Source organism: Bos grunniens, chromosome 1, assembly GCF_055505025.1.
Source record: "Bos grunniens cultivar Pamir isolate PY7600 chromosome 1, Bosgru_T2T1.0, whole genome shotgun sequence".
In the NCBI taxonomy this organism is placed as follows: domain Eukaryota; kingdom Metazoa; phylum Chordata; class Mammalia; order Artiodactyla; family Bovidae; genus Bos; species Bos grunniens.
The window spans coordinates 64,864,073-64,881,540 of record NC_141165.1 but is presented as its reverse complement, the minus strand read 5'-3'; the positions used below and the strand labels follow the sequence as shown (position 1 = coordinate 64,881,540).

The window sequence follows — 17,468 nt, the reverse complement described above, 5'->3', positions numbered from 1 at the left end:
AAGAATCACCTCTACAAAGAATCATTCTCTTGAAAACTGGTTGACTGCTACTAAACAATAACCAAAACCCACAAATTTATACTTCCATTTACACTCATTTTGAAACCATAAATCTCCACTTGTTAACCTCTTAGATTCACAGATATCTCATAGGAGAAATTCCAAATTGGTTTATAAATGTAATCTTGGCTACAGAACAATCCTTGAAAGTTAATTATATCTTTACTCTTAAAATTTTCCAATATAAGTATGCAAAGCAGGCATATTCATTGTGCCCCACAGAAGACTGTCTCAATGTCAATGGAGGTGAAGGGGTACGAAGTAAATAAAAGGGGAAGGTTTCTAATTAAAACTGAGTTAAACACTTAAAGCAGAAAACTATGTTTTTAATTGTTTTGTGGGACTAATCTTAAAAGGCTAAAGTCTGATGAATTAGGTTATAGTTTTGTCAAGCCCAAAACTTCCTCCTGAGACATACATACAAACTGGTGGTTAAATGAGAAAAAGTGGAAAAGATATCTCCTACTTAGAGTGTGAAACCGGAAGAGTACTTAGAGAGAACATGAGTAAACAGGTAAAACTGACACAATGTGCTCCTTAGGAAAAAAATTACATATTTTAAGCCAGTAAATGATTTTCTTTTCAAATATTGGACAGCAGTGCTTCTCAATCTATGCTAAAACTACCTCCACGAGTCAACTCTGGACTTTGTGAAAAGTCAGATTCTGCACCCTTCAGGATGAGAATCTGAATGGGTGGGCCCAAGAATCTGCATTTTAAACAAAGTTTCAAAATCCCCATTTTTAGCAAACAACCCCAAGTGATTCTTAAGGGAAGAAATTTTAAGAAGCACTGAAGATGATATAATATGTATGCTAACATTTATAGAATATGCTTTACCATGAATTTCATAGTGGAAATTTACTGCAAAATAGGTCTACCATTCCATCAAAAACATCACAAATGTTGTGGAAACTACTTATAATGAAGTTAGCACCTTAGATCCATGAAGATAACAAATGAAATATCATCACAAGCATTTGTGGAATGTTTACAATACATGCACTAAATAAATCCAATTTGTTAAAAAATACTCCTTATCCCTAGAAAGCTCACATTATGTGCATTAAATGTGAGTTTTTCCTCTATTTCTAATAGTTCAGAATTCAAACATTTTCATCTTTTATTTGCATATTCCCAAAATAGCAACAGTCTTCTAAAAAACATAATACATTTAAATATGAACATGAAATTGCCATATGAATATTTCAATATTTGTTTACTGACATATTCAAAAGGGTTTAAAACAGACTGTAGAGATTATGTCAGAATTATGTAATTGCTTATCATAAGATCTATTGGCTTTCCTGGTGGCTCAGATGGTAAAGCATCTACCTGCAATGCAGGAGACCCAAGTTTGATTCCTGGGTCAGGAATATCCCCTGGAGAAAGAAATAGCAATCCACTCCAGCCCTCTTGCCTGGAAAATCCCATGGACGGAAGAGCCTGATAGGCTACAGTCCATGGGGTCACAAAGAGTCAGACACGACTGAGTGACTTCACATTCATGTTCGTTCAAGATCTATTTCAAAATATAAAAGAGGAACTCAAAAGCCTCTTGATGAAAGTGAAAGTGGAGAGTGAAAACGTTGGCTTAAAGCTCAACATTCAGAAAACGAAGATCATGGCATCCAGTCCCACCACTTCATGGGAAATAGATGCGGAAACAGTGGAAACAGTGTCAGACTTTATTTTGGGGGGCTCCAAAATCACTGCAGATGGTGACTGCAGCCATGAAGTTAAAAGATGCTTACTCCTTGGAAGGAAGTTATGACCAACCTAGATAGCACATTCAAAAGCAGAGACATTACTTTGCCAACAAAGGTTCGTCTAGTCAAGGCTATGGTTTTTCCTGTGGTCATGTATGGATGTGAGAGCTGGACTGTGAAGAAGGCTAAGTGCCGAAGAATTGATGCTTTTAAACTGTGGTGTTGGAGAAGACTCCTGAGAGTGCCTTGGACTGCAAGGAGATTCAACCAGTCCATTCTGAAGGAGATCAGCCCTGGGATTTCTTTGGAAGGAATGATGCTAAAGCTGAAACTCCAGTACTTTGGCCACCTCATGCGAAGAGTTGACTCATTGGAAAAGACTGTGATGCTGGGAGGGATTGGGGGCAGGAGGAGAAGAGGACGACGGAGGATGAGATGGCTGGATGGCATCACTGACTCGATGGACGTGAGTCTGGGTGAACTCTGGGAGTTGGTGATGGACAGGGAGGCCTGGCGTGCTGCGATTCATGGGGTCGCAAAGAGTCGGACACGACTGAGCGACTGATCTGATCTGATCTGAAGCTATAGGTAGAATATAGCATATCTTTAGAAATACACTCCTCTATGAACACACTGTGAGAAATACAACCTAGCCCAGCAGCTAGAAGTGAATTTCCAAAAGGTTAATTCTTAATTAATAGCTTTTAATTGGACTTCCCCAGTGGTGCAGTAGATAAGAATCTGCCTGCCAATGCAGGGGACACAGATTCCATCCCTTGTCTGGGAAGATTCCACAAATCTCGGATTGACTAAGCCCATGCACCACAATTTCTGAGCCTGTGCTCTAGAGCCCAAGAGCCACAACCACCAAGCCTGTGTAACACAACTAGAGCACACTGAAGCCCTGTGCCCTAGGGCCCTTGAGCTGCAACTACTGAAGCCTGTGCTCCTAGAGCCCGTGCTCCACAACAACAGAAGCCACCGCAGTGACAAACCTATCCACCACAACCAAGAGTAGCCCCCAGCTGCCACAACTAGAAAAAGCCCATGTGCAGCAGCAAAGACCCAGTGCAACCGAAAAATAAAAGAAAGAATTTTTTAAAGCCTTTAAAAATAGCTTCTAATTAAAAAAGCATCTTATTTATTTGCATCTTATTTCTTTTCTTTGAGCAAGACTTTCATATTTTAGTTTAATATGTAATATGTCATACTACTTCAGCATCAGCCCTAGCATCACAAGGCACAGAGCCAGTTTCAGAGAAGCAAAAGGGCCTGAGGAAAGAAATCATCATGGGGAAATCATCATCTTCAAATGGTATTTTCATTATTTTAAGGGAATTTCTTCTAAAACTCAAAAAACTTAGAAACATGTATCATTTTCTTAAAACCTCATCAAAGGATTGTACCTTTAAGCAATGGGTGTGCACAGCAATTGCTGCCAACTCTTTAATGCATGTTAGGCTGACTCGGATAAAAACAAGTATTTTTTCAACTGTTCATTTACCATCAATCCTTAAAAATCTCCAGTGTAGTATAAGTTATGTATCATTCTCAGAAGAGAATGTTTCTCTTCTCTTTAATATTTTCTGATTTATTGGGCCACAGAAACTTCTATTGTGTTCAGGGCCTTATTTTCAAAGGATAATACAGTTGCATCGACAATAACAGTGACCATTTATTAAATACCAAATAGGTGTAAGGTGTTAGGAACTTGACACAAACCACAACTAATCTTCAAATATTCTTTATGCCAATCCATAATAGTATTTATTATCATCCCAAGTTTATAGATTAGGAAGGTATCTCACAAATGTAAATTCCTTTAACCAAAGTCGCCCAATTATTAGGAAACAAAACATCAAATACACTAATTCTACTTCCCTCAGTCTACAAGAAAAAATTAGAAGACAGTGAGTCAGTCAGTCTCTCCTTCTTCCTCTCTCTCATCTCCTTTCTCCAGCTGACTGTCTCTCTGGCCATAATATGGAATTGATTTTCCATCTTCTTTCCCATGAAAAAAGTATTAAATGTGTATATATGTTAATTAAAGAAAAAAAGTCCTTATTTAGGAAGAATTTTCAACAAGGCATGACTTTTTCACAGAAGACACATATATAAAGTAATGAGGTTAAAAGAAGCTATCTATTAGCCTGCTAAACCAGTCAACTTTGCACAGTGTCACTAATGTCCCCAGGCCAAGGACCCTTCCACTTGATTTACTGAATTAGTATTTACTGCTCTTCAACTTTTTAAAAGCAAGTTAATTACATGCTTTTTTAAAAAAAATTAAAGCCCAAAGTAACCATTTTAAGTAAGTTTATTGCATTATATTTACATATGCCAACTGATTCTGTTAATAACATTTGTTAGAGTGTAGATAAACTGTTAGAAAAGACCTTTGTCGATAAATAGAAATTTGTATTTCCACTTTATCTTGTTAATCACACTTTAAGCAAAAACTAGGAGGGTTTAAATCTAAGAAAATTTTTTAAAATTGAGAATTACTTGCAAAGAACAGGAATGAAATGATGTAATGGGTATTAGTAATATATTGGACTCAATGGGAAATGATAAGGATTCTTCAAACCAAGACATATCATCATGACCCCAAACAGAGAGCACAAATGTGAGTTAGGGACCATAGCTTTCCTGGGACAATATGGTATTAGAATTTTTGCCTTTCTGGATGATGTGAAGGGAATGAGGTTTGGAACAGATTTATTATAGGGGGAAAATTGGGGGGAACCCTGAATAACAAAAAAAAGAAGGTTGAGCACCAAATAACTGATGCTTTTGAACTGCTGTGTTGGAGAAGACACTTAAGAGTCCCCTGGACTGAAAGGAGATCAAACCAGTAAATCCTAAAGGTAAACAACTCTGAATATTCATTGGAAGGACTGATGCTGAAGCTGAAGCTCCAATATGTTGGCTAGCTGATACAAAGAGCCAGCTCATTGGAAAAGACCCTGATGCGGGGTAAGAATGAAGGCAGGACGAGAAGGGAACGACAGAGGATGAGATGATTGGATGGCATCAACAACTCAATGAATATGAATTTGAGCAAGCTCCAGGAGGCGGTGAAGGACAGGGAAGCCTGGCAAGCTGCAGTCCATGGGGTCACAGAGTCAGACATGATTAAGCGACTGAACAGGATAATGAAAGAGAAAAGAATAGGGAAACTGTCACCATAGGCCTCTTGGGCTCTTATTGTCTTGCTGAGCCCATGACCTTGGCTACTCTTTTACTCAGGTCACCTTTCAGGACTGGTTATGAAACTGGAATTCTGAGAAGTGAGGTCAGATGAGATGCATCTGGTTTCTCTGTGGTCAGTTTTGCTTACCAATTGCTATAAAAGCAATGGGCCTCCCAAGCTCATGTTTCTTCCTTGGCTTTGCCCTCACTGCTCAGGTTGGCTTCAGCTGGCATTCTACATGATCTTGTGATATTCTGAGAACCAGCACAACAAATATTTTGACCCCTGCTTCTCCTTTGAGTATCTGCAGGAATCGTGTGTACTCTGTCAGCATACATGGAACTATGTGCCTGTGCTCAATTTTGCTCAGTCATGTCTGATTCTTTGCAACCCCATGGACCATAGCCCACCAAGCTCCTCTGTTCACAGAACTTTCCAGGCCAGAATATTACAGTGAGTTGCCATTTCCTATTCTAGGGGATATTCCCGACCCAGGGATCGAACTTGCATCTCTTGCGTCTCCTGCATTAGCAGATTGATTCTTTGCCACTGCACCACCAAGGAAGTCCCAGGGAACTACAGTAGGCTCTGCAGTTGTTTCAGTGGAAATTCTATGGCTTTTACATCTCCACACCATCAACCTTATTTTATCCAGACACAAAGATTATTTTATTAAGGAGAAAGAAATGCTAACAAGGATTCCTATCTTCCTTTTAGGCCAGTTTCCATGCAATTATAGAATTTGGGGTCTTTGCCCTGCTCCAACACTGCACCTTGCTCTTGCATCACTGCCTCACATTTTTCGTTTCACTAGCATTAAAAATTGAACTTTCAGAAGGAGGCTCATTCATTAATAGAAATTTTAAGTATTTTTTCTCATTCTATTTATTTAATGAAGGAAAATATTTAGTAGAATAATGCCATATTCCAAAAGCTTTGGCTTTAAAAAAATCTGTATCTTTATCACCTCTTAAAAACACTTTGACAGAATATTTCACAGAGTTCTTATTAACTATACTAACTATGCTTTACCACAATTTGGATCTGAAATTACAGACTGTTTCACATAAATAGTATTGGATTCATAAATATTAGCATAGTGTGTTAATTTAGGGCACATTTCTTATTTTATTATCACAGAAAAACTATCAAGAAATTAACAGAAAATTTGATTCCCCCCCTCACATCTCCCTCCATCCACCCCTCCCTCTCTCCCTCCCTCCTTCTTCCTTTCCTTCCTCTCTCTCTCTCTCCATCTCCCCTTTGCTCTTGCTCTTTTTCATTCTGGTTAAATATTTAATAATCATTTAAATTCAACAACAGTCTGCTTCAGTTGAAAATATTGAAATTAGTCATGTAAAAAATCATGTTAAAGTCAAGCACCGGAAACACACATTTTGTGCACTTCATTTCATTTTATAGTCTCTACGAACTATTACAATTTTTAATAAACTTGTATCTGGGATTTGAAGCCAAATGCTTACACTCAAAAGGCAAGAATTTATTAACCAAAAGACACCCAAAGTGGTACTAAAATGTATTCCCCAGTGATAAGCTTTAATGGGTTGTAAAAACTGAATTTTATTAATCTAGTCACAATTAAAGAACAACAGCTGTCCTGTCTATATTCCCAATGCCCACTTTTGTAATGATGATGATTTTTTTCATTTATGACATTGCTGATAAGCAAACATCTCATGGTTGAGTTCCAAAATCTTAGTTCTATCACTCTAATGGCAAAATGTTTTATTTCATCTTAAGCTTTAAAATATATGGTACTACATAAGTTTAAATTAATAATACTCTACATTAAAACAAAAATACTTTCTAATCTGTCTATATTCTTATCCTTATTTATGTCCATATCTGTATATCTAATGTGTATATGTACACATACCTACTTTTATCTATATATGTAGCAATATCATATATAATGTATTTGATTCATTTATCTTGGATTACTTCTCATTATGCAAAATAAATTAGTTCTAACTTTTGCTATGAAGAAATGCTTTTTTAACTGCCATGTCAGTGTCTTCCTTTAAAATTCATAGATGTATTAAAATCTGCTTTCCAAAAAAAATAATAGAGAATTTAATTTCTTTAAAAAACACAAAATTACATTTTAAAAGTTACTTTAATAAAATTTTACATCAAAATGGATCCTCTGGAATGTTTTATTTAAACTAAAATGAAAAGTGCTTTGTCTTTCATAAAGCAAATTATTTCTGGATATTTTTAATAACATTACTGTCAAATTCAGGCAGCTTTTCTGACAAAGTATATTAGCACACCACTTCATTGACTAAATGTAATATTGCTTCAAACATCACAAAATCAGGATGATATTGTTGTTCCCCTCTCATTTTATCTCTCAACTATATTTAGGGTTAAAGTTAAAAGTGAAAAATAGTCAAAAGCTTTAAGGAAGAGTCAGGATATTCAACGATAACAGCTTCAAGCTAATTAGGAGGAAGACTATATCTTGTGGAAAAGGTTTTGGTTTCTCTCTTTACCCCCTGGGTTGCTAAGTCTATCATTTATAAAATATAGGAAACATAAGGGCTCATGAATATGGAGCAACAGGCATTGAAGTTATATACATTTTATGAAATCAAGAAAATCAACAATTTTTAAAATCATAATGTTAATTAATATCTTAAAGAAAAAGAAAAACTACACAGAACCATTTGGAAACAGAATATAAGCATTTTGATCTTTATATTTCCAATATTAAAAAGTATAAAGTGACAGAGGATTTTTCAAGAGAAAACAAATGCATACCATGAAAGTCACTCATTGCGTTCAACTCTTTGCAACCCCATGGACTATACAGTCCATGAAATTCTCCATGCCAGAATACTGGAGTGGGTAGCCTTTCCCTTCTCCAGAGAGTTGTCCCAACCCAGGGATCAAACCCAGGTCTCCTGCATTGCAGGCAGTTTCTTTACCAGCTGAGCCACAAGGGAAGCCTTGATACGCTGGATAGCCTTCATACCCTAATAGGCATAGCATAGCCTATTAATATTATTTAGTGTCACTGGTATGTGAAATAGCAGAAGTGTTCATTTCTAAACTAATGTGTTTTTAAATATATGTTTTAACACTTTTATAGAGCTGTTTTTTAAATGAATTTCATTCTGTTACATTAAATAGAGTATGCTGAAAACAAACTACCTTTCTTTATGAATCAAGTCATCATCTTGTGAGTCACTCTGTACAGTTATAACATCAGAGACCACTTAGGCTTACACGTTTATTTTTTTATTCTTATAATGGCTTAAAAACATCTAGAAGAAGGGATTTTTTTTTAAATGAAAGGAAGAAAAAGAAAGGAAAGATGAGGGAGGGAGGGAAGGAGGAAGGAAGGAAGAAAATATTCAATTCTTTTCATTCCTATCATTTCAGCCTGCTTTGCTCTTACTGGATCTTACTACTATAATGTGCTGACTTATTTAAATACTACAGCCCAAATGAACATCACTTAGTTTCTTCTGTTTTATTTGGGCTTCAAAGTCATGTGACTGAAAGACAACTGCTTTTCCATGGGCTTTAGAAGGAGACATCCTGGGTTTAGACAGGGCATATGATCTGAATTCTGAAATTCACCATCTTGGGAACCTAAGTTAGGTTTATTAACCTCCCAGATTTCAGTTTCTTTTTCTTGTTAACTAGGGAATATAGTTTCAGTCTCTCAGGGCAAAAACTGAACATTCAGTAAAGTCAAGTCCTTTACCTCTGTTTTTCAGAAAATGATTTCTTATCCTAGTTCTGCTTTTAAGTACTATATTAGATTCATTTCATCTCTCTGATTCTCAGGTATTATGTCAATAAACCTGGGAATACCAGACCACCTGATCTGCCTCCTGAGAAATCTGTATGCAGGTCAAGAAGCAACAGTTAGGACTGGACATGAAACAACAGACTGGTTGCAACTTGGGAAAGGAGTACATCAAGGCTATATATTGTCACACTGCTTACTTAGCAGGGAGAAATATCAATAACCTCAGATATGCAGATGACACCACCCTTATGGCAGAAAGTGAAGATGAACTAAACAGCCTCTTGATGAAAGTGAAAGAGGAGAGTGAAAAAGTTGGCTTAAAGCTCCACATTCAGAAAACTAAGCTCATGGTCCCATTACTTCATGGAAAATAGATTGTGAAATGGTGGAAACAATGTCAGACTATTTTTTTGGGCTCCAAAATCACTGCAGATGGTGACTGCAGCCATGAAATTAAAAGATGCTTACTCCTTGGAAGGAAAGTTATGACCAACTTAGATAGTATATTGAAAAGCAGAGACATTACTTTGCCAACAAAGGTCTGTCTAGTCAAGGCTATGGTTTTTCCAGTGGTCATGTATGGATGTGAGAGTTGGACTATGAAGAAAGCTGAGAGCCAAAGAATTGATGCTTTTAAACTGTGGTGTTGGAGAAGACTCTTGAGAGTCCCTTGGACTGCAAGGAGATCCAACCAGTCCATCCTAAAGGAATTCAGTCCTGAGTGTGCATTGGAAGGACTGATGTTGGAGCTGAAACTCTAATACTTTGTCCGCCTGATGTAAAAAGCTGACTCATTTGAAAAGACCCTGATGCTGGGAAAGACTGAGGGCAGGAGGAGAAGGGGACGATAGAGAATGAGATGGTTGGATGGTATCACCAACTCAATGGACATGAGTTTGGAAAAACTCCAGGAGTTAGTGATGGACAGGGAAGCCCGGCGTGCTGTGGTCCATGGGGTCGCAAAGAGTCAGACACGACTGAGTGACTGAACTGAACTGATATCAATAAAATAATAAGTGTATGGATTCTTTGGATCTAATTTTCTGTGATTTTATTTTTAATTGAAAAAATAGGGCCTTAACATCTTATTTCAGTTAGAAAGTAACCTCTAAGAAACTAATGGCAGGATGATCTTGAATCAATGTTTATAACATAAATTACTAACATTAAAAAATGATAAACATTTATATAGTAGGTGATCTTAAATCAAGAGAGGTGATGGGACTGATAACCCTTCACAAAAGAATGATTCGTTGAACATTTTTCAATGACATAGCTAAAAAGGAGATTTCTTATAAAGGAGTATTTTTTAAATTTAATTGTATGCATGTCAATGAATGCTGGAGGAAAAAAATACTCTTAAATATCTAAATAAATGCTTTAAAGCATAATTTCTTATTACACATTTATTATTCCATAAGGAAGTCATGAGAATTTGGAACCAGTTGGAGGGAACAGTTATTAATTACATGAAATATATATCCTGAAAATGTAATTACTATATTGAGAATATATTTCAGAATTATAGAAAAAATAATACTCAATCACCTTTTATCATGAATCTTTGAAAAGGACTCATTTGTCCTACTAAACAGAAAGATTAAATGGTTGATCATTTTCCAGCCTTCTAATAAAGATAGGTTTTCTTACAAATGAACAGCATTTTTAAAATGTATATATTGTTAGATATGTACAAAAAGACTAGCATGTCATTTCTCCCTGCTTCTAGCTCGCAGTCCACAGCATTATTTTCACACTGCAGCAGATGAAACAAAAGTCTCTGGTGCATCAAAACCAATATCAACTTTCTTGAATTAATTACTTCCTTCAATCTTAGCTTTATAATGAGTCTCTCTGGGAATTGGCACAATTAAAAAAAATTGAGTCACCAGCAAGATGGGGGAAGATGCTGCTCTAAGGCCTGTTCTCTTTCCTCTCTCTTCTACCATTAAACTCTTCAGATTAGTATTCAGGAAGTAAAATTTCACTTCTAAGGATGATCTCTATTTAAACAGTCAAGGTTTTCAGATCACTGAGAAAGAAAAGTCATTTTCAACTCCCATATTACAAAACCAAATGTACCATGGCCTTCTCTGTTTTTACACGAAATAAGGTCTTTGAAAAAAACATTTTTAAATCTGGCACTCATTGTCTTTACTTGTGTTTTAGGGAATATTAATATGTCACAAATATATATAAGCTACTAGCATTTCTTCTTCAACAATTCAGAGATGGATATGTCCTCTGGGGCTAGGCTTTCAATAAAATTTTAATTCTGTTCTTCAATAATACATTATTACAAGAATGATTCTTAAATCTAGCTGGACATTAGAATAATTCCTGGAGATGTGGATTCCATAACATTTAATGGAAAAACTGGAATGCACTTTTAGGTCAACTAAGCTCAACAAAGGTCCGTCTAGTCAAGGCTGTGGTTTTCCCTGTGGTCATGTATGGATGTGAGAGTTGGACTGTGAAGAAGGCTGAGCGCCGAAGAATTGATGCTTTTGAACTGTGGTGTTGGAGAAAACTCCTGAGAGTCCCTTGGACTGCAAGGAGATCCAACCAGTCCATTCTGAAGGAGATCAGCCCTGGGTGTTCTTTGGAAGGAATGATGCTAAAGCTGAAACTCCAGTACTTTGGCCACCTCATGTGAAGAGTTGACTCATTGGAAAAGACTCTGATGCGGGGAGGGATTGGGGGAAGGAGGAGAAGGGGACGACAGGATGAGATGGCTGGATGGAATCACTGACTCAATGGACTTGAGTCTGAGTGAACTCCGGGAGTTGGTGATGGACAGGGAGGCCTGGCGTGCTGCCATTCATGGGGTCACAAAGAGTCGGACATGACTGAGCGACTGAACTGAACTGAACTGAAGCTCAACATTCAGAATACTAAGATCATGTCATCTGGTCCCATTACTTCATCGGAAATAGATGGGGAAACAGTGTCAGACTTTATTTTTGGGGGCTCCAAAATCACTGCAGATGGTGATTACAGCCATGAAATTAAAAGAAACTATAAGCAAGGTGAAAAGACAGCCTTCAGAATGGGAGAAAATAATACCAAATGAAGCAACTGACAAACAACTAATCTCAAAAATATACAAGAAACTCCTGCAGCTCAATTCCAGAAAAATAAACAACCCAATCAAAAAATGGGCCAAAGAACTACATAGATATTTCTCCAAAGAAGTCATACAGATGGCTAACAAACACGTGAAAAGATGCTCAAGATCACTCATTATCAGTTCAGTTCAGTTCAGTCGCTCAGTCATGTCCGACTCTTTGCGACCCCATGAATCGCAGCACGCCAGGCCTCCCTGTCCATCACCAACTCCCGGAGTTCACCCAGACTCACATCCATTGAGTCAGTGATTCCATCCAGCCATCTCATCCTCCGTCGTCCCCTTCTCCTCATGCCCCCAATCCCTCTCAGCATCAGAGTCTTTTCCAGTGAGTCAACTCTTCACATGAGGTGGCCAAAGTACTACAGTTTCAGCTTTAGCATCATTCCTTCCAAAGAAATCCCAGGGCTGATCTCCTTCAGAATGGACTGGTTGGATCTCCCTGCAGTCCAAGGGACTCACAGGAGTCTTCTCCAACACCACAGTTCAAAAGCATCAATTCTTCAGCACTCAGCCTTCTTCACAGTCCAACTTTCACATCCATACATGACCACAGGAAAAACCATAGACTTGACTAGACAGACCTTTGTTGGCAAAGTAATGTCTCTGCTTTTCAATATGCTATCTAGTTTGGTCATAACTTTCCTTCCAAGGAGTAAGCATCTTTTAATTCCATGGCTGCAGTCACCATCTGCAGTGATTTTGGATCCTAAAAAAATAAAGTTTGACACTGTTTCCACTGTTTCCCCATCTATTTCCCATGAAGTGATGGGACCGGATGCCATGATCTTTGTTTTCTGAATGTTGAGCTTTAAACCAACTTTTTCACTCTCCACTTTCACTTTCATCAAGAGGCTTTTGAGTTCCTCTTCACTTTCTGCCATAAGGGTGGTGTCATCTGCATATCTGAGGTTATTGATATTTCTCCCAGCAATCTTGATGCCAGCTTGTGTTTCTTCCAATCCAGCGTTATCAGAGAAATGCAAATCAAAACCACAATGAGGTACCATTTCACGACAGTCAGAATGGCTGCGATCCAAAACTCTACAAGCAATAAATGCAGGAGAGGATGTGGAGAAAAGGAAACGCTCTTACACTCTCGGTGGGAATGCAAACTAGTACAGCCACTATGGAGAACAGTGTGGAGATTCCTTAAAAGACTGGAAATAGAACTGCCGTACAACCCAACAATCCCACTGCTGGGCATACACACTGAGGAAACCAGAATTGAAAGAGACACGTGTACCCCAATGTTCATTGCAGCACTGTTTATAATAGCCAGGACAATGGAAGCAACCTAGATGTCCATCAGCTGATGAATGGATAAGAAAGCTGTGGTACCTATACACAATGGAGTATTACTCAGACATTTAAAAGAATACATCTGAATCAGTTCTCATGAGGTGGATGAAACTGGAGCCGATTATACAGAGTGAAGTAAGCCAGAAAGAAAAACACCAATACAGTATACTAACGCATACATATGGCATTTAGAAAGATGGTAACAATAACCCTGCATGCAAGACAGCAAAAGAGACACAGATGTATAGAACAGTCTTTTGGACTCTGTGGGAGCGGGGCGGGGGGATGATTTGGGAGAATAGCGTTGAAACATTTATAATATCATATAAGAAACGAATCGCCAGTCCAGGTTCGATGCAGGATACAGGAAGCTTGGGGCTGGTGCACTGGGCTGACCCAGAGGGATGGTATGGGGAGGGAGGTGGTAGGGGGGTTCAGGATTAGGAACACGTGTACACCCGTGGCGGATTCATGTTGATGTATGGCAAAACCAATACAATATTGTAAAGTAATTAGCCTCTATTAAAATAAATAAATTTAAATTAAAAAAAAAAAAAGACGCTTACTCCTTAGAAGAAAAGCTATGACCAACCTAGATAGCATATTCAAAAGCAGATACATTACTTTGCCAACAAAGGTCTGTCTAGTCAAGGCTATGGTTTTTCCAGTGGTCATGTATGGATGTGAGAGTTGGACTGTGAAGAAGGCTGAGCGCCGAAGAATTGATGCTTTTGAACTGTGGTGTTGGAGAAGGCTCTTGAGAGTCCCTTGGACTGCAAGGAGATCCAACCAGTCCATGCTAAAGGAGATCAGTCCTGGGTGTTCTTTGGAAGGAATGGTGCTAAAGCTGAAACTCTAGTCCTTTGGCCACCTCATGAGAAGAGTTGTCTCATTGGAAAAGACTCTGATGCTGGGAGGGATTGAGGGCAGGAGGAGAAGGGGACGACAGAGGATGAGATGGCTGGATGGCATCACCGACTTGACGGATGTGAGTTTGAGTGAACTCTGGGAGTTGGCGATGGACAGGGAGGCCTGGAATGCTGCGATTCATAGGGTCACAAAGAGTCAGACACAACTGAGTGACTGAACTGACTGACTGATATATATATATACACCTGCACAAAATAAAATAAATTATATATAAAATAAACAACATAAGATATATGTCTGTCTCAAGGCCACATTCTTAAAGATTTTGATTATGTGGGCCAGGGAAAGGAGTTTATTTTTCTTATTAGATGAACATTGGCCTAGTATCTTTTTTCTTAATCAGGGTGAAGAATACTATATTAACATAGTACATATTATTAAGATGCAATGAAAAACATTTGCACCTCTATTATGGTTTAATTTCTATATGTTAATATACTATTTTCTCGAAATATAACACAGATATGAATCTCTTTTACTGATACAGACTGTATTAACATAGCAACATCAGTCTTGCTATGTCATTGTATTTGGAACTCTGTTTAAAATATTCTTTACTTAAAGTATGTGAGACTACTCTGCTTTGGGGGAAAAATGTAATCAAATCAAAAAATTCAATGAACAATAGCTGTGATGGTAATCTGCCTTAGATATATGCTCATTCACCAGTAGGTTTGAGCTGGCTAACTATGATAAATAGGCATTCCTATCTAGCTCACCTGTCTATAGGTTACCTTCCTAGAGCAGCGCTTACAATCAGAGAGGCTGACTTTTTAAAATAGAAAAAGACTATTATTCATTAAGGATATTCTATATAATGGTCAAATAGAAGAATAAAGAAAAAAAGAATAAAGAAAATGAGGTCAAAAGAAGAATAAAGATAGAAAAAGTCAAGTGCTGGAATGAAGACTGGTAAGCAAAATATTTGGAGTAAGATACATGTCAGTGAGAGGAAAACAAAAATTGGACTTAGTATTTTAGAAATCAAAGGAAAAATGAAACATAATAAATTATGCCATTCACACTCTTGGAAAACAATAAATAAAACAAACCAATTATTTAGGAAAATCTCAGGTATTCCTGGAACTGAAACAGAGGAAAAATACCTTCTGTGGATACTGGAATGGGGTAAGACTTATCTATAACATTCTACTCTCTCTCCTCAACCCCAAACCCTAAGTAAATACAGTAACAAGTTTCATTAGTCTCTTTCTTATAATACCTATTAACACAGTCATTAGAAAAGAAATGAGGAGCTAAAACAATACAATGTAAGAATTTTTTCTGCAACCATATAGCTTAACCTGAATTATACACAGCTTCTTGGAATTATTCTCTTCCTCATTATTGGTGTAAATGATAGATTTAATATGTTCCACTGACAGCCAGACTAGGAGTAGGAAACCCATTTACTAAAGAAATTTGAGACTCTTACCCATACTTAAAGGCTTTCCTACTGGCTCAGTGGTAAGGAATCCACCTGCCAATGCCGGAGATGTTGGTTCAATTCCTGGCTTGGAAAGATCTCCTGGAAAAGAAAATGGCAACCCACTCCAGTATTCTTGCCAGAGAAATCCCATGGACAGAAGAACCTGGCATGCTACAGTCCATGGAGTCACAAAAAGAGTTGGATGTGTTTCAGCATCTAAACAACAGCAACCCATACTTAAATATCAAGCTTCTCAAATTCAGCACAAGGCTAAGTTATGAAAACATGGGAGAACATCACTAACATGTTCATAAAGAAAGAATCCTGGGTTTGTTCCATAAATGGAGAAGTAGTACTAGTAATTTTAATCTGCCTGAAAAACATTTGAAGCATATATAATTAGTAAATATATAAAATAGTGTCAATATTGCACTCGGAATTTTGGGCAACATAACTTCTCAGAAATCTTTTAAACTGGTTGCAAAATGCACATGCTTCAGTATTTAGAAGAATTGACTTAAACACATACTTCATAGTTTTATTTCAGTGAAACACTGAATAAAAATTTCCAAAACTGATTTGGTTTACCTTAAATCATTCTTCCTGGACAGTAATCAGAGAGCAGAGTCAACTGACTAATAAGAGTAGTTTTCTGCTTTTGACCTTAAAAGTCGTCAACACTGTAAAGGCAAATGCTTGTCTTTCTCTTTTATACAGAATGCTGCTGGGTTGAAGATAGCAATGAAATTATTAATAGGGAACATATGAGTAGAACTCATTTGAAAGTATCATTATATCATTATAAAATATTAAGAAGACAGACAAGATATACCCTTCTTTATCCTATTAGAAATTATTAAATGATTTGGCAGGAGACCATTCTGACCAATTCATATTCTCAAAGTAGTTTTAAGGTTATATTGGGAATCAATACCTCATACAAGCTAGGTAATAATCAATTGATATCTGGGGACAAGGGTAAGAAAAAGTCAATCAGATAGATACAAAATTTTCATGTTTTGTCCTAAAACTTTCTACATACTGTGAAAGAAGAGGGTGCTATAGCAACTTCATGCAGAATATTGGACTGAGGAGCCAAGCCTTCTGATTTACCAATGAAGAAACAAATATATCGTCTGCAGAGAAAATCTAATAAGCTAAATATTTTATAATCTGGGGGGAATAAAGGTTTGTCACTGAAAAGGGAACTGATTACAGTCTAAACTTAGAAATAACTATACTTTGGAAGTTTACACTTTGTGGGTAAAATAAACAGGAAAGGCCAGAGCCAAGTATTAGAAATAAACGTGTAGTTTCTTGGAAGTAGAAAAACGAGGTACTTCACAATTAACTACAATATATGAGAAAGTATAACTGGAAAGCACAATTCTACTGTTATGGAGTTAGTGAAAAAATCCACACTCCTCTTATAAGAACTAAATATACTTGTATAGATGAGGTAGAAAAATGAGAAATTGTGTATGTAATTTGATATAAACTCACTCAAGTGGCCATTTAGAAATTTGACTTCCAATTTGCCCTCACCAATCCAGAGTCAGGTTTCCCATTGACTGGACCAACCTGAATTATCAAGGTGGTTTGGGGAATGCTCTATGCTAAAGTATTTCAAGTGGAGAAGGAAATGACAACCCACTCCAGCATTCTTGCCTGGAGAATCCCAGGGACAGAGGAGCCTGGTGGGCTGCCGTCTATGGGGTCACACAGAGTTGGACACGACTGAAGCGACTTAGCAGCAGCAGCAAAGTATTTCAAGAGATTATGTCTTTGCTTCTGGAAAGACATTTATAAACTGCTCCTGCAGTTTATAAATATGAAATTGGAGCTGTTTATGGATATGAAATTGGAGCTGTTGAAGTCAGTTTTCCTCTAGGTGGAAAATACGGGAAGAGAGACTGAGAACTTCATAAGAATGG

At 37.3% G+C, this 17,468-nt stretch overlaps 1 protein-coding gene across 1 annotated transcript in view; it reads right to left on the bottom strand.

Moving 5' to 3' along the window:
* The window catches only part of NAALADL2 (N-acetylated alpha-linked acidic dipeptidase like 2), a 1,274,580-nt gene extending 1,259,021 nt beyond the window's left edge, over nucleotides 1-15,559 (bottom strand). Inside the window, exon 1 of the mRNA XM_086394834.1 lies at nucleotides 15,541-15,559. The gene's annotated coding sequence lies outside the window, so the exon portion shown is untranslated. The remainder of the gene's footprint in view (nucleotides 1-15,540) is intronic.
* Between the last annotated feature and the right edge of the window lie 1,909 nt (nucleotides 15,560-17,468).